The sequence below is a fragment of the Tursiops truncatus genome, chromosome 18 (assembly GCF_011762595.2).
Source record: "Tursiops truncatus isolate mTurTru1 chromosome 18, mTurTru1.mat.Y, whole genome shotgun sequence".
Classification (NCBI taxonomy): domain Eukaryota; kingdom Metazoa; phylum Chordata; class Mammalia; order Artiodactyla; family Delphinidae; genus Tursiops; species Tursiops truncatus.
In genome coordinates, this window is record NC_047051.1 from 34,669,572 (window position 1) to 34,693,008 (window position 23,437).

General features: G+C 35.2%; 1 protein-coding gene across 20 annotated transcripts in view; it reads left to right on the plus strand.

Moving 5' to 3' along the window:
* The window catches only part of LOC109551851 (uncharacterized), a 61,773-nt gene extending 47,752 nt beyond the window's left edge, over window positions 1–14,021 (plus strand). For 10 of the 20 annotated variants that reach the window (XR_012327700.1, XR_012327698.1, XR_012327704.1 and 7 more), the window contains 2 exons: window positions 2,346–2,462; window positions 8,571–14,021. The gene's annotated coding sequence lies outside the window, so the exon portion shown is untranslated. Of the gene's footprint in view, window positions 1–95; window positions 994–2,345; window positions 2,463–5,512; window positions 5,632–8,570 lie in introns of those variants that run through there. The other 10 variants (XR_012327699.1, XR_012327705.1, XM_073795274.1 and 7 more) reach the window with 5 other exon arrangements.
* Window positions 14,022–23,437: the final 9,416 nt, after the last annotated feature.

Genomic DNA, 23,437 nt, shown 5'->3' on the forward strand with positions numbered 1-23,437 from the left:
TATATTCAAGATGTAGGAAATACTTAAGATGCATTTGTGGAAATATATTCAAGGGAAATTAATAAATATGAAATAAACAGGAAAATATTTTATAGGGTATCTCTGCTTGAAGACTGAACTGTATTCTCTCCTAGAAAATTCTAGATATCAACTAACAGGTTAGTCAGAGATTTAAAGTGTCATTTAAAAATTAATGATATATAACAAAGATTTCATTTTAGGGTTTAAAATTATAATGTTAAAATATTATTTGAGGATGTGTAGATACATACAAAAATTAAAATAATTTTAATAATTTAATTTCAATAATTATCAGGCATTCTTCCCAAATTAATACTATTTTCTGAAAACAGAGGTTATAATTTTGCCTTTTTTCTTGCTGAAAAAATAGTACAGTTTTCCCCTATTATCTGAAAGTAGAGGGTTCCAATGAAAATTTTCATTAGTAGAAATGATATAAGGGAAAGAAGCAATTAACTTTTTTTCATAAAAGCTAAACTCCTCTTTGGATTTCTTTCCATTAGTGAAAACAGATACCAATGTAGTTCTTTTGTAAAAGTAAAGTGGCATAAATTGAACTTTAGAAGAGTGGGGCATACCTGTATTCCATACTCTTTTTCTCCCATTCACATGGATATTTTTCTGTGAAATGAGTCTCTTGATCCAAAGAACTATGAACCAAAGAGACAATCTGTCCCACCCACACATAATGTATTTTAATGGAACAGAGAGAACATTCTAATCAATGCTTGTCTCTTTAGTTTCCTTTAATTGAGATGAGTACCAGCCATTTTCATTTTCTTCCATGATAATGAATTTTAAAGAGTCCAAGCCAGTTGTTTGTCAAAATGCTCTCCATATTGTTTGTTTGTTTTCTCACAATTAGATTCAAGTTAAACATTGTTGGAAAGGATGAAACATAGGTGATTATTAGCTAAGGTTTTATTACCAGGTGATAGATGAAAAGTCTTAAGATGCTGATCACTATTTACATGTGCTGCTCTTTTTTGTCAGGTGTCAATGCTTGGGGCAATGATCTCTGACCAGAACTGGAATAGGGTCATTTGAAATATTTGGTAGGCAGATTAATAATGACTCTCCTTCCCCCACCTCCCCACCCACATTTCCATCCTCTGGTTATTCCATCAAACACTAATGAAGGTAATTCTGTGAAGGTACTTTGCAGATGGAGTTAAGGTTACTAAGTGACTTTAAGAAGAAGTTGACTATTCTGAATTATTTGGGAGGGCCCAATCTCACGAGCCTTTAAAAGGAGTGTAATGAACAAGTGAAAAAAGTATTTCACCATGTTAAGTGTTAGCAAGGGTATGTCGCTTAGATTCAGAGCAACATTCCCAAGTTAGCATAATCAGTCAGTTTTCTTAAGGTTAATATGTGTTAAAAGGGTACATCCCACATTGTTATGGGTTTCCTCCTACCTAGATACCACTCTTTGCTCTCAGATATGAGAAATCCATTTAATACCCCATGGTTTCCCAAGATTATTATAAATAGACATCAACCTTGCCTGCTCCTATATCTTTTGCTGCTATAAACTCACTAATTTCCCTGTGTCATTCTCTAGAATTCATGTGTACCCATGTATAAACATGGTTTACACTCTCTCTCTCTCTCTCTATATATATATTTATATATATATATATAATTAAAATATATGTTAATAATATCTTAATTTAACGATATATTAGAATCCAGATATTTTCTAGCCCTGTCTACCAAGAAAACCTAGAAGCAATGACACTGTAGTAGCAATGAACACACCCAGCATTCAAATTTTGCTTTCTATTAAAAAGAGCCAGCTCTTTGCAGAAATGGTTGATTCTAGGGCTGGGATAGAAAATATACAACAGGATCCACTTGTATACTTTGTCTTATGCTTTTAGCAAAGGGAAAAGTGATTGAAGGAATTTGACCAGATAAAAAAAATCTGATTTATGCTTGAATAAAATTACTCTGGTTCTTCTGTCAGGGACATAGAATAGGATGCTATTATATTAATGAGGATGACAGAAGATGGTGGAAGTAGGGAGAAGCAGTCAGTTTCTAGATATGTATTGAAAATGAAGTTGGAGTATTCTGATTCATTTGGAGGAGAAATAGAATGTATATCTAAGGGTGGTTTGTGTATGAGAAAGAGGGAAAGAAATTAAATGTAACCCTTACCCAACCTCCAGGGTTTTTTTGGTCTGAGCTACTGAGTATAAGTTTTCAAAAGGTGAGATGGAGAAACACTGTGAGAGAAGAAAATTGGTGGTGGGGGGTGAAAGATCAGAAAATCAGTTGTGTGCATGTTTATTTAGATCCATCTTTTGCCTTCTATGTAGAATTACACATTGGCTGTGAATCTATATTTAAGTGCAGAAATCTGGACTAAAGATATAAATCTGGGGATCATCTGTCTATTTCTCATATTTAACTTTGGGACTGGATCAAATCACCAGGTAAGTGAGTGAATGTACATAGGGTAAAGAATCCCCAGACTTAAACTTAGGGCACTACTAAGTTCACTGTATTTTAGATCCATAGTCCTAAATACAATTCCATCTAAAATATTGTTTTTGCTAAATTGAATTTTAATTATGACCATCACTGCCTTAAAAAAGTGACTTAGAATGGAGATTTTAGGCCCTATGAGGATACAAGTGAAGTTAGATTTTGGGGGCTGAAGTGCTTTAATAACCATTTCCTGAACTTTCTACCAGCTACTAAAATTATTCTGATAATGGCGGAAATTTAATTTGTTACCACAGTGTGTATAGGGGGTTAAAGCACACATTTTGTTATTTTAACTACTCTGTTTTGGCCTATAAATTCATAAAACTTCTGCATTTCATTTCATGACAAATATTTGTCTTAATATAAATTAAAAACTCTCTGGGAATATATACCAGGTTTAGCCTATCTTTAAATTTGTCTCTCAGATAGCTGTCTAACCCTAGATTTTGAGTGGTTCATCTTCAAATCAAGTGATATAAATAGCTATATGGCTTAATCGTTTAATTTATAGGGTGTGGAATGCTGGAATCATATTCTCTATTACTTAGTTTGGGTACATTTTGCAATCCCATTAAATGTCAATTTCCTAATCTATAAAGTGGATTCAATAATAATACTTACAAGGATAGTGTTAGTTATTAGAGAAAATCTGTTTAAAATGCTTAAATTAATAAGTAATAGCTAGCTATTGTTATCATGTATAACTAACACAATCTCTAACATTACTGAACAAAGGTCATATATTTAAGAAATTCATCATCTCCTTTAGAAAACATCCAGCCCATAGAAAGTACTTAATATGTAGTTATTATTCTGATTATTATTGCCTTTCATTTCAAGGTCAAGAGAAGAAGCTGCTTCCCTGTAATAATTCCATGTAAAATTATTTTAAAAACTTATACTATTATTTCATAGGTACTTTTACTTCCAGGGATTATAAACAATTCCTAAAAATAATTTTCTTTCTTTTATGAAATATTTGGATAGCAAATATCAAACTTTTTGAAAATAATGAATATTTTCTATAGGATATTTTTTATTTCATTTAATTATGTTCTTATACTTAATAATTTATGGATAATTAGAATTGTAATAAAATATTTCACATATGTATTAAGTTTAGTATTTCTTGTGTAGTTATAATTTCTTTAGTTCATTCCATTCTTCAAAATTTGACATATGCTTCTCTGAAACCTGACACTTGCAGACTCATGAAATGGGACAGCTAATTTGAATTTCTGGTAGACACATTCACAAATTCATGTTTAAAATGCTGCTTTGCAAAACTTACCATTCTACCTTTAGCTGAGATCATCTTTTCTCTAAGCACTTTTCAATTTTTTCTGTCCCTTTTGTGTGTTTCAAATTTGGAGTATAAGACTGGTACCCAGGAACTATTTCACATTCATACAATTGATATAGAAAAATAATTTAACATTTTAGGTATATTTTTCTCTGCTGAAAGATACCTATAAATTAAGACATGCTTACTTTTCTGCCTAGCACTGTAACCATCTGCTTAAAAAGTGCTGATTAAATATGATATTTCAGGTCCTTCTTTAAATGAGACACACACATTTCATTTTGGGCTCTACTGAACAATTCTGAATTCCACTCAAAATGACAGTTCAGGTTTGTTCTTTCTGCTCACAGAAATTTCCAAAACTTCCATGTTTTTGAGATGATCTTTCTAGAGAGTATCTAAATGGGGTGAAGTCAACTGCTTGCTAGACCTTACAGGACAGCAGCTATCTACACAGCCTTCTACAGTCCTCCAACAGATGGGCTGTCTGGTTTTTAAGCCATTAGATTCATTAGCAGATTCCATTAAGTTCTAGTAGAATAAGAAACTACAACTCCTGTAAATCAGAGCTTGACAAGCTGTAAATACGAGGTGTATGGTGTCTGGGTTAAAGCACAGGCTTTGGAATTCAACAGAACAGGGGCCTCATTGCTTACAGTTTGACCTTGGGACTATTTATGTTCTGGGTCTCATTTTCTCCAATTAAAGAATAGAGATAGTAAAAGCCACCTCACAAATTGTTGGACAGAATAAATAAGCTCATATACGTGTATAGTATCTGATATTCATTAATACCAAGGAAGATAACTATTCTGTGAAATGTGTCATTATTCTTGGGACTAACCTTGTTTTACTACAGGTAATAGAACCATTCAGCTTAGCAACACAACCCCACACAATACGTGAGAAAATCAAAACCAAGAATGTATTTTGGGGGGGAATATCCCTCTTTTTGTAGCTGACCATTCTTCAACCTTTAGGTCCAGCTGCAGGCTAAATTCGTGTTGGGTTTTTTTCCCCTCACTTTTCCTTCTTTTAAAAAAATTGAAGTATAGTTGATTTACAACGTTGTTGTGTTTTAACTCGGGTCTACCTACTGCTCAATCACCATAATCTTGCTCTAGAACTGGGGTGTTGCCACCATTTTCCTGAGGAGAAAAATCATCAAACCTATCAGAGAACACTAGTATCTTGGGTAAGCCAGACCACAGCCTGGGATATTGGAATTTAGCTCTCTGCTCACTTCTATAGTCATGCCAGCTCTCTAATTTGTCACTTTGCTTCTTGGCCTCAGCTGTATCCTTTGACAATGTAGATGGGATTTATAGCCTGGATACACTTGTGGCAAGCACTGTTGGATCACTATCCCATAGCAATCATGCCTTCTTCCTTGCTACCATGATTTTGTTTTTGTTTGTATAACAGTATGCCCAATCTTGGATGTGAACTGTTCCACTTCAGCTAATCATATTCCCTTTTACTAGTTATTGTTTTAGAAAAACCCAGTTTTCACCAATAAGATGTAAGAGGAAGACAACTGAAAGATGTTTAGAACGATTATTTTCCTGATGAAAATGAGAGCTATATAGGGAGAAAACTCTTTGTTTTTGCCACCACCTTTTACTGTTTTGAATATTATCATGTGAGGTGATCCAAAACTTGAAGCTGATGCAGTGATCTTTTAAATACTAGGTGACAAACCTGGGGATGGAATTCAAGGCAGTGATGAACAGAGCAGGCAAGAACCCAGGTCCTTGAAGCCGTCACAGATGTGTCAAAGAGCCCCGAGACTGCCCAGTTCTGGGGTTTCTGTTAGTATCATTTTACCAAACTTCAATTGGCTTTCAGCTGTATTTAGCCAGAATATCCTGATTCAAACAATATGCATAGTAATAACTGAGAGTTCATTTTAAAAATTGTATTAGCATTTAAGTGATCTAAACCTTCTTTGCCAAAATATCCACTAAATCAGAAATTTCCTACTTTTTCATGAACAATTAACTAAGCAAAAAAAGAAAGTCAGCTTGGGACTTATTTCACTTTATTTTAATTTACTTGCTGCTTTTCTTTTTGTAGGGAAGAACATGTATTTATTCCAACAGTCACTTATCATGTCCTCAATATAATGAAGAAGTGCCTGTAAGGAGCAGATAATTGACAAAGAGAGATGAAATTTGCTCATAAATAACTATAATACAGAGCAAATATGATGAATAAGCAATAAAAAAAGTAAGATGTGGTTTATTGAAAGTAGAAAGATTACTACCATTAAGCTATTTCTATACCACATATCCTAAAGAAAGGAAATGAGAATCCTGGAGTAATGCAGAGAATGAAAGTTTTGAAGTGGGAAAAATCTGAGTTTGGTTTACTGCAGCTTACCAGAGGAATGACCCTGCATAAGTTAATTAAAATCTCTGTCTTGAAAATTGCATATTTGTAAAATGATGATAATCACACTTTCTTGAAGTAGATTAAATGATGCATATAAAATCCTTGGAGCATATTTGTCACTCCACGCATTTTAATTTTCTCATTCATTTTGGATGTATAAACCAATGTTTTGATATAAGGAGGGTAATTATATTATAGTTGAATATTGCATTAATATGAATTTTTATTCATTCATTCAATATTTGTTCTTAAAACAACTCTAAAATGTAGGCAATAGAGTTAACATCATCTATAATGTCAGAAAAGTGGATTTAGGTGCTGTTTTGTTTTGTGACAAGTAAACTAAATAAGAACCTATATGGCCTAAAATCCAGTCTCATTTTTGCAATAACCTGGCCCGTGGCCATGAGTGTGCAAGTAACCTCTCCTACCCACACTTAACACTTTATAAACTAGAAATATTCAACTGGATAAACTGTAATTCCCTCAGTAACTCTTTGGCTGCTCAAGTGATGTAGTTTTCAAGAGAACAGAATCTGAGACTCGAAGTTACATACTTTAATTTTGAGTCCAATATTTTTTTGGTGGGGAGAACCTCACACTAACTATAAGTGAAGTAATAATTAAATGAATTGGACCATTGCACAAAATAGTTTAAGTTCACTTTCCACTTTCAATGTCTCTAAATACATATTAATTACCCTCTGCCATTTACAGTTTCAGATTAAAACAATAATTTACCATCATAGATCAACTACATTAATTAAAAAATTGATGAGGATAAGAAAAAAGGACTGGACATCCTGGCAGCCATGAGTACAACCAATGTCCAGAACTTAGTTTCAAACACCATTCTCTAACAAAATGAGCCAAAGCTTCTTGGAATACTGGTTGGATTTAGGGCTTTACCAGGGAAAATACAAGATAAGATAAAAGTATCTTATTGTGACAAAAAATATGGACATGATATTTAAAGAACAATGGAAGGACATGTGAAAGGGACACAAGAGTAAAATTGAAAGAGCTTCCAATGGCCAAGTGTGAAACAATTTGAGCAACAAAATTAATAGCATTTGTTTTTAATAACATTTATAGTGAAGTGAATTATAACACAAAGTATAAAATAAATATCCATGAATCTACACTGATATAAATAACTGAATAAATAAATAAATATGAGAGAAGAGATCAATCTTCCATAGAGAAGTATTCCAAAAAATTGACGTTGGCAATCCCCCTACAGGCAATGGTGCTAAATCCTCCCCCACTCTGCTAGCACGGGCTGTACTCAGTGACTCGATTTCAAAGACTAAAATATGCAAAGGTTTGTAGAGTGTGAGGGTAGAGTAGTGGCTTCCAGTAACTTCATAGTCGAAAAACCTTCCAAACACTACCTGTAATGCAGTGTGGTATCCTGGAAGGGATATAGAAAAGGGACATTAATGGACAAACTAGCAAATGAAGTTCAGAATTTAGTTAAGAATAATGTGCCAACGTTGGTTAGTTTTAACAACTTCTCCTTAGTAATAAAAGCTGCTAACAAAAGAGTAAACTAGGTGAGGAGTATACAGAAACACTCTGTAAATCTGTCTGTAAATCTACAACTTTGTTAAAATTCAAAGTTTATTAAAACAAAAGGAGAATTGTAATCATCAAATTTATGTCTCATTTTAATTTTTAGGTATATAGATACTGAAAAAGAATTATATTACATAACATATAAAGAAACAGACCTTTTTTATTCAGTTGTTTTATATCTGTTATTTTATCTGTTGTAACTTTAACTGCATAATTACATTTGAAAGGCAACAGTTTTCACACATGCAAAACAGCTTATCACTCCACCAAAATGGCAGTTAAGCTACAACTGGCCTTTGACATACCTTCTGCTTTTAATAAATAAATGCTTTAGGGACGGTTTTGCTCTTTTCAGCTCTAAATGTTTTATGTGTGTGAGGCAGGGGGATTGTAAGTGTTTATATGTATATGTGTGTACGCATTACAATTATCTAAGCATTTTAATTGTCACCTTGGATTTCCTGGTCACTTGTGATGTATCTTAATCTTTTAGCTATGATACATTAACAATTAAAATACTACTGCTGAGAGAATTTATGACATGAATTCTTATTAATGATGTATTTTTCCCTTACCACTATAATTAGTTGAAAAAAAATAACACGTCAAAAGTAATCCTCTACAAAATGAAACTTTTTCTAAAGGAAATCTAAATAATTCGTGTAGAGCAAAGGGCTTAGGGAAATGCCCTTAGCCTCTCTCCATTTCTTGTTGTGTTTGGGAGCCCACATGTATCTTGTCCTCTGGTGTAATTTCATTTTCCTTTCATCCCATGCAGGGACTTCTCCTGGATTGTGTTGTAGGAAGAGGATGCTGTACACTTGCTGTGCCCCTCTTTTTTCCAAGGCATGGATAACAGTGACCTTTCAGGAAGAGGAAGGAGGTAGCCTAAGCATGGGCATCAGCTGCTTGGGTGATCACACATCAGTCTTGAGGATGCCAGCTGACCAGATGTGCTTGCTCACACAGAGTTCATGGGAAATGCAAACTGTGTACCACCATCCAGTTGAAGGAGGGGCAGCTGCTGCCCTCAGGCAGTGGACAAGTCTTCACAGTTAACTTGACTTTTTAAAATTCATAAATTATTTTAAGTATTTGTGCTGCCATAGACTTAATGAAACATGGAGTGTTTTGTTATAGAGTCAGGGTTGAATCCTCCCTCCAAAATTACTACTTGTATAAACCATTTAGAATCCCTGAGATTTGGTTATAGTACATGCCACATGGGACCATTCATATGTACCTCACATGGCTATCTTGAAAGTAAAGTGAGATTATACACATATGCACACATGCACACACTCACATGCACACATTTACAATTGCAACTCAAATTTAAGTTGAAATCAGACGGAGTCAAGATCCTGTTAATGATTTTGCAAAGTTTGCCTAAAAGGCACCTAAGATATTTACTCTATGAATCATGGAGATGAAGTAGCTTAAGAAAAAGAGGTCATATTTTCAAGGAAGTAAGCATATGGCATAAATGAATTTCCATCCAAAGAGTAAAATAAAGATAATTTCTTCATTGTCTATGATTAGGCATAATTCCTGCCTCCATTCGATCTACTTTAAAGATAATGTAAATCCTATTTTGGGAGGATACTCCTTGGTCTGGATCATGTCAAGTTTGGGGAAATGGAGTGAAGTGGAATAGGGGATGAGTATGTATGTCTATAAAATCATATGTTATTGTTAGTGTATGTGTTGACTCAATCTTTAGGAATATTAACATCTAAAACCTGCTGCTGCTGTAGAGTAATTTTGCAGAGATTCTTTTGTAAGCCAACCTAGCTTCCTCTTTAGGTTCTGCTCTCTCTCCAGTGCTGCTGCCCAGTCTCATCACCCAGACATAATGCTGAAGTCTCTAAAAACTTTTTTATCCTTGTGTATCTAATCTGAGGAATTTCTTTATGGCTTATCACCAGTAGAATGAAAATATAGGAGTAATTTTCTTGCTTCTTCAGAGATATTTTCTATGTCCATAAATGCTTTGTCTTATCCTTTATTTCTTAAAATCTTCCTAATTAAAGTTAAGAACTTAGTTCTTTCAAAGACAGCAGCTAGAAAGAATGCAGCCTAATTCTTTAGTCTGCCATAAGCCTTTAAGGTAACACCCTGAAGCAGTTACCAGCTTGAGAGTTTACAATGGAATAGAAAAAATGTTTCTAGGGAATGAAAAATACACAAAAACTTAGGTTAATATTTTAGATGTGCGTTTCACCTATTTACACATGTAAAACCTTGAAGCAACCATGGAACTAGGAACCTTAAGATGGCTTGCAGACACAGAGAGAGTTAAAGGATGCATTAAGGTAATGGACAACACATTCGAAGAATGTAGATAAACATTGGAATTTCTCAGAGATGCTATGCTCCACAGTACAGATAACTCAAACACGTTTATCCTATATAATAATATCCTGATTTTTAGCAGCAGTTTCTACACAAATGTGTCATTTTGGAATAAAAATGAAAACTTCCGCCACTTTAATGAAAAATATCAAATTGAAGAAACTAAATTTGGAGAAATAACCAACTTTTCATTTTGTAATTTAGGAGAAGTACAGTAAAATCTACTAACATGAAAGAAGAAGGTTGAAGTTCCTGACAGGGACTATAATTAAGCAATAGCATATTATTTTGGTGAAGGGGGAAAAGGAAGAAAATAAACACACGAAGCCTCTGTATATCAAGAAGAATATATATCTATGAGACAAAATAAAATTTACATTGTAAATTACTGGCAGAGGAAAAAGAATGATGTGGCAATTAAATTTAAGGAGTTAAAATGTGTAAAAAGCAGGATTAAGTGAATGGTGACTAGCAACGGGAAGCAAACAATGTTGGCAATTAGTACCCTCTTTGGAAAATATTAGGAGGTTATTTCCTTGAAGTGGAAATGTGAGAATTAGAAATTTAATTCCTTGACCCAAATTGTCAAGCTTCCCCAGGTAGGATATAGGCAGTGAAAGAGGCATTGCATTTGACATTTCAGAGTATGTTAGTGTCCTTCGAGAGAGTGATTGTGGTGTACATTTTTTTTAAAAGATAAAGTATTAATTAGAGTGTTGTGAGAGGGAAGGATTCTCATATAGAGATGCATGGGAAGAGACAGGGAAGTGAGGCAGAGTGCTTAGGCTTCTTTTCATGAGGTTTGGTCATGAGGTAAAGGAAAATGGGACATCCACTTGAGAGCAATAAAAGGTTAAAAGTGTATCCATTTAGACACTTTTGAACATGTCTGTCAGAAGGGTGAAGAGACTGTTCCAAAGTAAAGAATGAAAATTAAAAATCATTGAACAGTGATGTGAATAAAATCCTAGCAGAGGTGAAATAAGAGGGGGAAGAGCAAGTGCCTTTGAAAAGGTCAGTATGATGATGAAGATAACTTGGAAGGTTAAATGTGACTAGAAAAGGAGCACAGAGAATTTTAGTCTTTGTAACCTATATTTTCTCTTGGTATTGCCGTTTTGGGTATATGTACTCGCAACAGAGAATCTGACAATGTTTCTTGGGGAAAACAATATGTAAATGTTGGCAAATATTTGAGACTGATTACTTGTAAGGTTTCTCAGGGTCCTGATACTCAACAATCTTAGTTTATATTGGATAAATATTGAAATCATTCCAAAATATTTTTGCCTAAGAAGTTAAAATAATAGTATGATAAATAAAAATAGAATTTTCTTGTTGTGATTAATATACCTCTGAGGTAATACAAACTTATATTTCAACAAAATATTTAATATAGAGAGGAAAAATAGGGGGAAATGTAATATGAAATCTGAAAGTTACTACAGAGAGATTTATTTTTCCAGGAAACACTGAATGAAAATATTGCCAATGGAAAGGAATTGCAATAAGCAACATTGCACGTAAGCTCCAGATTATCAAAAGCCAGTGATTTCATTGTAGAAAATGTCATAGTCTATAAAATATCCAAGGCCATATTTAATATCTTATTAAACATTTTTATGTCAAATTCATATCATTGAAGTGTAATTAAGAAAATTACATGAATCTGGACTATAGTAAATTCTAAATAATTTTCATTGGTTTCCTTCTATATGTATTTGATAAGGGTTTCATTTTAGGTCATTTTAAATTTTGTAGTATCTCTCTATGAACTTACAATATAATTGTCATCAAAGTTGTTCGATGTCATCATAGACTGTGTTAGGAGAACATTAGGTTATGATATTTCTTTTCAGGAAGCATATATTAATTTATAACAATGAGCATATTGATTTTATAATTTATGTAGTATTAGAAATAATTGATCATTATAGTTGAAACTTGTGTTTCAGTGGTGTAATCAGCAAAAGATATTCTATATTTATCATTGTATTAAGAAGCTGCATTTGAAAGATTGATAGTACAGATACAATGCAAATATCATCACTGTAAAAGAAAAATTGTTCTAGACAAATTAAACAGGCAAGGAAGACTTTATTTAAGACTATTGCAATAGGGGAGAGAGAGATTAAGCTCAATCTCACTGACACAAAAGGCAGGGGGATTTTTAAATTCTGTGGTGAGCTAACAGAAAAAGGAGGGTTGGTCAATGTGAGTAGGCCATCTGTGTTTGCTAATTGGTGTTTGGTGCTTATCAAAGTTAGGTTTCTATTCCCCCCCACCGCCCCCACCCCCACCCCCCCAGATACTGCAAGACAGAGACCCTATCTTTCTCAGTAATTACATTTCAAAGGGTGACTCCAAGGTCCTGGATGAAGACATTCCTGGGTTGTAAAACCCCTGGCAGGAGGCTGAAAGAAGATTTACATCTCAAAGAGGCAGAGAAAGGCTTGCAAGTTTTCTAAAGTAAATTCTCTAAGGAAAGGGAGGTTGGGACCTATAGTCAGGAAGAAACCTGTCTAATGTTTAGGCAGGCTGAGGGGAATGTGACAATCATCCTGGTCATCACCTGTCTCATTTCTATTTATTATTAATTCATGGTCTGGCTTCACAGACCCACTTCACATACCTTACAGTAGGGACAATATGTTTTCAGTACCTAAAACCCAATCTCAACAATTTAATCTTCATGAATATAGTAAGATTTACTTAGCCTTGATTAGTGGGAAGGCAGCATGATCTTGAAGGTTAAGAACAAAATTCATCATCTGAATCATTTATTCAGTTCATTGAATCATACTCTCTGCAAGCATTTTTAAATGCCTAAACTGGGGCAAGAATTTACTAATGATTCCCCGATTCGCAGAGACAATATAGTGAACTTAGTTTACTAAACTAAGTTTATCAGACAAATGGGAAAGCAAAACTAAACTCTGATTGCAACTTTCGATTGTATTGCAACCAAATTCTTTTTACTCCAACCACAAACCATGTAGTACTAGACTCAATAGTGAAAGAAGCTGGCTTAAGGATAAACATATGACCTTGTTTTTTTAATATATCACATATCATTCCCCCCCTAGTTTTTCCCTGTCATTTGCATCCATTTAAACTTCCTTTAAATTTTATTGTAAAGAATTGCTCCACATTTTCATGGTCATTGGATCTTTACCAAAAGCAGGCAACTTTTTTTTTTTAACCAATGAAATGGGAAATATTCTCTTCTAGTTCTTTTCTTTGTCATTAACTTTGGTGAATCTTTTGGTGCTTGGGCTGAACTTTTTCATACAGCCTTGCAAATATCTCTCTCCCACTTAAGAACTTCACATAGAAAATGAGTCCCCAAAATACTGAATAAAGAAATGTGTTAAATACAACGTGCAGTCACTGCTTTCAAGGATAGAAGAGTCTACCTGGGGTAACAAGTTACAATGTGACATACAAAATCCTTCTATGAAGACATGTATATGGTGATGATTGAGCACAGAAGAAAAACACTTAACTCAGTCTGGACAGTGAATAAAAGTTTCCCAGATGAGTCCTGAAAATCAAACAGGTATGAATCAGATAAAAGATGGAGGAAAGGCATGTTCTTTAGAGAGTAGTAGTATGTAAAAGTCTTCGACCTGAAAGAAGACAGATTATTTAGGGGCTCTAAAGAGGAGTACAGCAAGGTAAATGAAAATAAGGTCATTAGAAGGAGAATAAACTGGAGAGGCCGGTAAACTTTATATCATGACTGATATTGTGTGTCATGGAAAGGTCCTTGGATTATTATCCCATATAATATGTAAAATGTTTGTATAAGTAAATGCTATAAAACTATAAATTCTAATAATTATTTGTTGAATTAAACTGATACATATGTGAATTGAATTCAATTTAATAGCCACTTCTTGTAAGATATTTTCTAGTGGGTATCCCTTCAATTTTTCCCTAAAAAAAAAATGCCTATTTCAATGTGTTTGAGTAGTTGAGAACTTTCCAATTTCATTTTGCCCATGGAAAATCCATTATATAATGTAAAGTTGGCAGTATCTTAAACATTTACCTTACTTGCCATAGGTGAAAGTGAAAATCAGTGTGTTAATAGAGCAACATGGCAGTTTTCCTGTCAACCATGAAATATTATTAGGAAAGTCAGGGAGATAAATACAAAGTATAAGTTCCTTAAAAGAAATAGCTGAGAAAATTTTAAATTCATGAGCTCCCATGGATATTACGTTGCTTGGAAATATTTATGTGAATATTATCGTGTCCAAGTTTCATAAGTGGTTACTGAAAAGTTGAGGGGCACCTCTAGCCAGTTTTTGGCATGTGACTACATTAATTTTGAATGCAGGACTATATTAATCCTTCTTACACTCTTCTCAGCAAAAATAAGAAATGTGTCATCCTCAAAACAAGCCTCTAAGCAGGTCGGCATGAATTTGAAAGCATATCAACATAAATGAAGAAGAGCAAGGAATAAACGAGTCCCTGTAGAACACAAAGATTTATTGTGGCAAGAGGACAAGTTAAGGTAGCTGGAGAAATGAGTTCCTTGTTGCCTGTTTGTGCAAGTAAAACATTGTTCTACAGAATTTATTTTGTAGAGTTGATAAAGGCTTAGAAATTAGTACCTCATGTCAAAGCCAACTATATAAGAGACAATCTTTACAATAAATTTTATATACTCTTTTCTCAGTTAAAAAGCTGGATAAACTTTAATGAAGTCATGTATCTTAAGAGCATAAAGTTTCAATATTAAAAAAACCCCTAATCTTAGAAAGTGAGGAAACACACATTGAACAATCTTGATAAGAGTCATCAGTTAGTCAAGCTAATGTTTAGATATTACATTGGTGAACTTCGGAGCATTTCTGGACAGTCTGTATATGGTATTGTGAGATATTATTGTAAAATACATGTCTGCCTAGGCCATTGAACATGGATAACTTTTGTTTTCATTTCTTTTACTTTCAAAAATTCAACTTTCAAGATATTAAAGAAGATATCATTGAAATTTAGACCTGCTGTTGCTGTATTACACTAAAATTCATATAGCAAAGCTTAAATTATAGGCTTGTCTTCTGAGTTACTGAATGATTTCCTTAAAACCACAAGTATTTATTGAGTACCTCCTATATGACAAACACGCTTCTAATCAAGGGATATACAGTTTTAGAAAACAGGAAGAGTCACTACTCTTATGGTATATCTATTATATTAGAGGATGACCAGTCAGTATATATAAATTCTGATCAGTCAGATGGCATAAGTTTTATGCAAAGAAATAAAACATTTGCAGTGTTAGGGGCTATCTCTCCAATCAGGTAATGTTTCAATAGAGACAGTAAATCCTTTCAAAGTATCTTGACGAAAATGATAAAAACATGACTCATAAAGCATGTCAATTATTTTTATCCAACACAATTAGAGGGGGAATCAGGAAGATGCTAAAGTTGGTTCCAAAAAATATTTTTGAAAATGATAAGAAATGTTAAAAAAAAGCTCTTAGGCTAGATAGCATTGAATAATATCCCATATGGCAGTAAAACACCACTATTGAGATTATTTTTTTCTGAAGGGAACTCTACAAGTTAATGTGGAACATAACTGAGTTTTGGCGCTAATCAAATAGGAAATTACAAAGTCAAACAGAAAAATTCTCCTATGAAATCAAATAATTCCTAGGTGGCCTTGTTAAACAACAATACTCAAATATAACATTGGAGGACCTGGAGTACTCTTTTGATTTCCAAGCTTTAAATTTTATAACTAATGTTTTGCAAATATTTTATTCACCACCTTATGTTTCCCTTACATGGGAGGATGTATGACTATCTTTGGCTAATAAGATATGAGTAGAAATCATAATAACTCACTTCTATGCTGAGGTAGTATAAAACTTACCCGTAATTCTTTAGTATCTGTCTCCCTCTGCTATGCCATTTGAGGAAGATACTTATTCTTTTCTTGTGGTGGTTCCTTCATGAAACTGCGTGCATTAGACACACTACCTCTCCCTTCAGTCTCCAGTCCCCAAATAACAATATGTAAAATAAATGAGATACAGATTTTGTGGTGTTAACTTATTAAGATTTGAGTGTCAATTTGTTACCATTATATAACTAGTCTACACAGACCAATACAGGAATTGTTACCCAAAGGATGGTGGCATCTTAGAGGTCACCAATGTTATTGAGGAACTCAATATAAGAGGCTGGAAAGATGGCAATCAATTTTTTAAAATACAAAATATCTAGTGAAACTCTCCTGAAATTCCTTGGGAGGTAGATCATGTACTCAAGAAAATTATATTTTTAGACAAAGAGGTTGAAAAATGGAATGTTAGTAGTATATGTTGGTTGCCATTATAGACTGAATTGTGTCCCCCTAAAATTCCTATGTTGAAGTCCTAATCACCAAAGTGACTCGCATTTGGAGATAGGGACTTTAAAGAGATAATTGAAGTTAAGTGGGGTCATAAGGGTGGTGTCCTAATTCAATAAGACTGGTGTCCTTATAAGAAGAGAAAGAGACAACAGAGATGCTGGAGCACCGAGAAAATGCTATATGAGGACCCAGTGGGAAGGCAGCCATCTCCAAGACAAGAAGAGAGGCCTCAGGAGAAATCAAACCTGATGACACCTTAATCTTGGACTTCTAGCCTCCAGAATGGTGAGAAAATAAATTTCTGTTGTTTAAGCCACCCAATCTGTGGATTTTGTTATGGTAACACTATAAGCTGAAACAGTTACTATTGACAGCTATGGTAAAAAATTACAAGAAAGAGATTATTAGCAAAGAAGAAAAAATGACCCTAGAGATCTCAAATTTTCTAAAGCAGGGAAAGAACTGGGAAAACTGTATGGCTCCCAAGGAAAGTATATTCCTCAAACACATATCAGACATGACCAAAGCTAATAAATTGAAAAGGAAGAAAGTATAAGAGGCCACATTAACAGTGGAAGGGGTAATTATTCCAGGGAGCAAACTTAATGCTTAATCAAGAAACAGTTCACATTTCCAGGGTAAGGGGCACTCATAATTGTCAGAGTAATTGCTGGGTATCTCCCATTCTTCTCTCTCTCTCTTTCTCTCTCATGCACACATACATACCACATCCCGCCTTCTTTAAAGATTTATTTTATTTTATTATTTTTTGGTATATAGGAAATTCAAGTGGACTGGATGTAGAGATTACCACACATAACACTTAGATCCTGAGTTTCAGTATGGATTTGATGCCTGACTGGACTTTTGGCTTATCTCCATTGGAAATAAATTGAGTGTTCTAAATGTGGAAGAAAATAAATCATGGGATATTTGGTCAGCAAACAAGAAAATTGCAAAAAAAAAAACCAGTAATGTTAATCAATTAATCCATTACTCTCTTATTATAGTTAGATGGGATTAAGTGATGAATACTAGAAATAGAAAATGATTGCACATATCAAGTATCATTACTAGACTGAGGCAGTAAAATTTGTGGGTTCATTTTTACCACCGAATAACTTAGTTTATCCTGATAAAGAGAACCAGAGGCACAATGAAGTTGTAGATTAAGTCATATGGATATCCGAGCCAAGAATGTTCCACACATAGAGAACTCAGTTTGCACAGGTTGTGACTTAATGAGTATATTCAGTCATTTGAGGAAATTTCCATGCCTGCATCACTGCCATGTTATTGCATGTAATACTATCAATATTATATCCTCACTTTAACAGCTTACCTTAAGCATATTGAGATATTATGTCACTATTTGGGGGGGTGTATTTTTTATTTAATTTTTATTTTATGTTGGAGTATAGTTGATTTACAATATTGTGTTACTTTCAGGTGTATGGCAAAGTGATTCATATTGAACACATTATTCAGATAAATAAATAAGTAGAATAATTTGAAACTTTTGGAATTATTGTTAACTATTCTGTATCCAACCACATTGACCATTAAGTCATCAACATAGCCATCTGAAGATTTATTCTAAACTCCAGTCTGGTTTTGATATTATTAGCTTGTAACAAGCTATTTTTTTAAACACTTTATGTAATTCCCTCCCCCATTTCCAGTCATAGTCTGTTAACTCTGCCTAGATTCTTTTGCACAAAAAAGACCTTAGTTTAATCTTCTGATCCTACCTATCCTGCCATTTAAAGTGCTATTCTTCCTTTATCTATATGTCAAATAAGAAAAATACAATTGAATTAAGATATTAAATGCTTTATAAGGAACATAAATACATTGCATATTTTACTAGCACTATTTCTATAAAGTGAAAAAAGCACTAATAAAATATATTTTTGTTGTTACTATTTATAAAAATGGCTTTTTTCTTACCAATCAGAACAAGTTATTTTCTTACTTTGGTTATATTTAATCTTATGCTTCCCACTGGCTTAATTCCTTAGTCGGATAGTTGATTTGTTTGAAATTCTTGTTTATGTCTCTAATGCCCTCATGTTATTAGGAATGAACAACTTGAAATAGTAAACAAATTAGGAAGCTTTCTGAAGGGTTCTTTAACCCTGACAAAAATAAAACAATTAAAAATATTAAGACAATTTATAAATTATGGATATTAAGATGATTATGAAAATGTAATTTCTTGTGAAACCAAGTTGGATTCAACTTTTCCTTCTTTAAGTATTAAAAAATGAACAAACTGAAAAAAGTCATTACTTACCACACATAACTCTGCTCACCAGTCTGGAAATGCCTCAAATTCCAAAGTTAATTACAGTAGGCTGTCAATGTAAATCAATGTAAATAGGTTTATATTATCACTTCATTATCACACCACTGAGGAAACTGGTCTTTTCAATGGGATGTTTAATATGAAAGCAACAAAATTATCATAGTTATAGTCGGCATATATAACAGATTTTTTAAAAACTCCCAAACTTTTCCCTCTCTCCATATGTGCATGTACAATATTATGAATCTTATTTAATACAATAACCTTATGATATAGGTATTATTATCCACCTACATATTACAGTAGAGGAAACATGTACCAAGAGGTTAAGTAACCACCTTGTTCTCATTTTCTATTTCTGTGTAAAAATCTGTCCCCAAACCTAATGGCTTAAAACAAAAATTTTATTCTCCTTGTGAATTTGTGGTTGAGGAGTTTGGAAAGGTCTTGGTTGGGCAGTTCTTTTCTTGTCAACAGGGAGTGAGCAGGCAACTGGGACTGGAGGATTCACCTCCAACTCAAGGAGTCTTTTTCACTGACATGTCCGTTGCCTTGCTGCTGCTTTGTCTCTTTTTCTCTCGAAGGCATCTCTGCATCTCTTCCTCCAGAGCTGCTCTATGTAGCTTGTACTTCTCAGAGCATGGTGATTCCGTTAATAAAAACAGAGAATGGGAAGTCAACAAAGCTGCAATTACCATCAATCAAGGAAGCCAAAGATAAAAGCCTAGGGAAAGTTTCAGATAATATAAGAGCACATAAACTTTTATAACTTATCTAAGCTCATTTTTTACCCCATCTGTTTTTCTATAGTGACTAGCAAAGTAAATTCAAATCGAATATTGTTAAGGCTATAAAATAGGGATGCACTAAGAGGGACTATGCCTCACTCTTCAAAATTTTAAAGGTGGAAGCTATAAAAAGCAATAGATTTAAGGGGAAAATATATATATATGTATATATTCATAGGCTCTGTGATGAGGTAGGAAATGTTTCAAAAGGACAGTTCCCAGCAGCAGTCTTTCTGGGAACTTGGCATTTAGGAGTTTTATGTAGATTTCCCACATATACAAAGGAAAATTTGAATCATTCTTAATCTTAGGAAAGCTTTACAAGACCTTTCCTTAGAGCATCCCATATCTCTTACTATTTTGTTAGGAAGAAGAAAGATCCTATAACACACATGGAATGCTTTCTCATAACTTTCGTTGATTATTTAACTTAGTACATCACTCATCACCCTTCTAACAATAATTATTACCTTAAAAGCTTGGAAGAGGGGCTTCCCTGGTGGCGCAGTGGTTGGGAGTCCGCCTGCCGATGCAGGGGGCACGGGTTCGTGCCCCGGTCTGGGAGGATCCCGCGTGCCGTGGAGCGGCTGGGCCCATGAGCCGTGGCCGCTGGGCCTGCGCGTCCGGAGCCTGTGCTCCGCGACGGGAGAGGTCACAGCAGTGAGAGGCCCGCGTACCATAAAAAAAAAAAAGCTTGGAAGATATATTTCTATAGGGAGACATTGGCTTTGCTGATATAATACTTTGATAGTGGTGCCAGGTCTCTTATAGAAAAATATACTCTGCATAATAAAGGCAGAGGAAGAGAAAACCTAAGATGGGGATTGAGTAACAAAGTCTTCAATGAGCAGCTTTATCTGGACATTTTTAGGAAACACTAAATCCCTTGCCCTATCATCCTTTTCTAGATACCACTGGCTCTTCTCCCATCCCATCAACTCTATAACAGAATTATACAGTTATACTATGCCTGCTTTAATTGGATTTATTGTGGAAGCCCAGCCATCTATGTGTTTGTCTTAACCTTGGTACTGATCTCAAAGACTGTCAACCTGAGAAAATTATTGTACATCTGGGTTACATGTGCCTGAGCATGCAACACAGAGGATATGAAGAGTTTTAATCAATAAGTTACCAAAACATGATGTCAAATATTTCTCAACTTTGATTTTTAAAGGGTCTTTCTTAGTTGAAGAAATTTTTAAATACATTATAAGAATTTGAAAATATGAGACATATAAGAATTGATAAAATTTATATATTATAATTTCTATTTCCTTATTAACAAAGAATATTTCTAAATTAATGTGGATAGAAAGACTTTTGAAATAAACATCAGTAAAATATCCATGTTTAAGATTATGTTCTGCTGCACTTAACAGAATCCCTTCCATAATGGCTTTTAGAGTTTCTCTTTCCTAAGAGAGCTGTGGCAATCCAGGGCTAGAAATGTGGTTCCCTAATCATAATGCTACCAAGTTTCCTTTCTTTTTGCTATATATTATCCTTAATGTGTTACCTTGGGGTCCAAAACCCATGCTTGGGCTCAGCCTATCCTTCTGCATTTTGGACACAAGAAATTTTAGGAGCAGGTATAATGAAAAGGGAGTAGCCCTCCCCACCAAAGAGACTTCCTGGAAATTTCATAAGAAACTATTGCTTATATCTCAGTGCTAATTTTGCCATATATCATAATTATTCTGGAAAGCAACATTCTGTTATTTGGGAAGAAGGGGAGAATGAATTTGACGACAGACAATGAGCATCCTGTCACACACACTGTGAGCATTAAGGTATGCTGATAAGGGAACTATCCAGAGTGCTGGAACAGTCATACAGGCGACTGAGTGAAGCTCGGACTGGGAGGAGTCTTGATGCATGTGAGGAACTAACATCCCCTTGAGCCAGAGATAGTAGAAAAACCAGGGTAGAGTGGAGAGGACCGGCCCATAAGCCTGCTGAAAGGTCTTTTGGGTGCTGCTTCTGCAGAATATACCAGCATCTGTGGCAATGTCACTGACCCAGATATTTTAATGCAGTTGAAGAAATCTTCATTTCTAGCAATTAAGCCGGGACAGGTCAGGGCTGGGCACACCAGTACTCACAGTGAGGATTCCCGGGTCCCCCTCCCTGTCGGTTCTGTCAGACCAGCCTCCCCCTGTCCACACCCAAACACAAACACTGAAGAATGAATTTTCACGGAGGAGAAATAAAACCCAGCAGCTAGTTTTTACCTTCCTGGAGCTCCAATCCTGCAGTCACCCAACACCCTCACATCCGGGATGGAGCTGGGGAGGAGGCCCTGAAGCTGCAGTCTGCACACCTGGGGTCCTCATCCACAGCTGCGTCCACGTGCAGGGGCAAAGATAAGCACACCAAATGCAAAGTTAATCAAGCACAGCGACCACCTGTGCCTCATGCTACCCCCCAGCGGGGGTGGGGTGGGGGGAACTACAAGGCAATCCAGTCCTTTTTCTCCTTCTGGAAAAGACACTGATAGAACGTAGCTCCATCACGTTTTTGTTTTTTAGTATATGCGTATTGTTAATAGTCAAATTTAGGAACAAAGGTGCAGACATCTCCTAAATACTGAGTGGCTCGTCTCTCGGTACAGGGTCTGAATGAGCCAGGATTGTGCTCACAGGACAACCTGCGATTCTGAAATTAGTCATCTGGTAAACAAAGGAGAGGGAAGGGTTCGGTTTTCTTAACTGGTTTTCCTCGGGAAAAAATGATCAGCAGATGTTAAGGCACTCTGGAAGGCCCCTCCCAGCCCTAGTGGTGCGTTCAGCGAGTGGAGGGAAGCTCAGGGCAGAGACAATGGTCAGCCCCGCAGGTGGGCAAATGCTCAGGCCCAGGGCCACCATGGGCATCTTCATGCAAAGTGCTCAGCCGGGTCCACAGGACACAGGGAAAGCTCAAAATCCATTCACCTTTCATTATAGTTATTTAAGTTCCAACTCTGTTTCCTTCTCATCCAGAAAAACAAAAGAGACTGCAGTTATAAACAAGGGGACAGAGGTCATGGGATAGTTTGGTAGCCTGAGCGATGGTCCAGACTTCTCCATGGGGCCACCTTCTCCTTTGCAGGGTCAGCTGCACCCTCCCTACCCTGGCCACCAGGGGGCGGGGACGTGCTCACTTCGGAGTTGAGGAGGCCAGGTGCGTGTGTTTGGAGTGGGGGGAGAGATTCTTTGTCAACAGCCAGGACAGGTCCCCAGCAGACCCAAAGTTTCCCCCAAAGGAAAGGGATCGTTAATGTGCAAATTGGCGGGGGCGGGGTGGTGGAAGCTGATGAAAGGAAACTCCAGAGGGAAGAGAAGATGGGTCTATCTCAATCTCATCTGCCATCACTTCCACTGTCCCATGGCTCAAGTGGGAGGATACTAGCAGCTCAAGTAAGACTCTTTTTGAGTTTATCTGTTTGTTTTATTTGTGACCAAAATAGAGCATGGTGGTATTTTCATATCCTCTACATAATATATAAATATTACCCTTTGTGAGAATTTATAAAATGTTTTCATGTCCCCACACCCCTGGATTATGACCCCTTTTATTTTTTCAAGATTCATATTATTATCTTTTCCAAGAAGCATTTTTTGAACAATCAGGAAGTATTAACTTCTTATTTCTTTGTTTCCATAGGATCCTTAGGATACTATACTACAGTACTTTTCTGTCTTGCAATACTGAGAACATCAAAATTCACATTCATACTATATGGTACTCAAAGTATAGTATATATGGTACTATTTTATTGAAATGACATACTTTATTTGAATTTTCAAAAAGGAAAAGTGAAATAGAACTAAT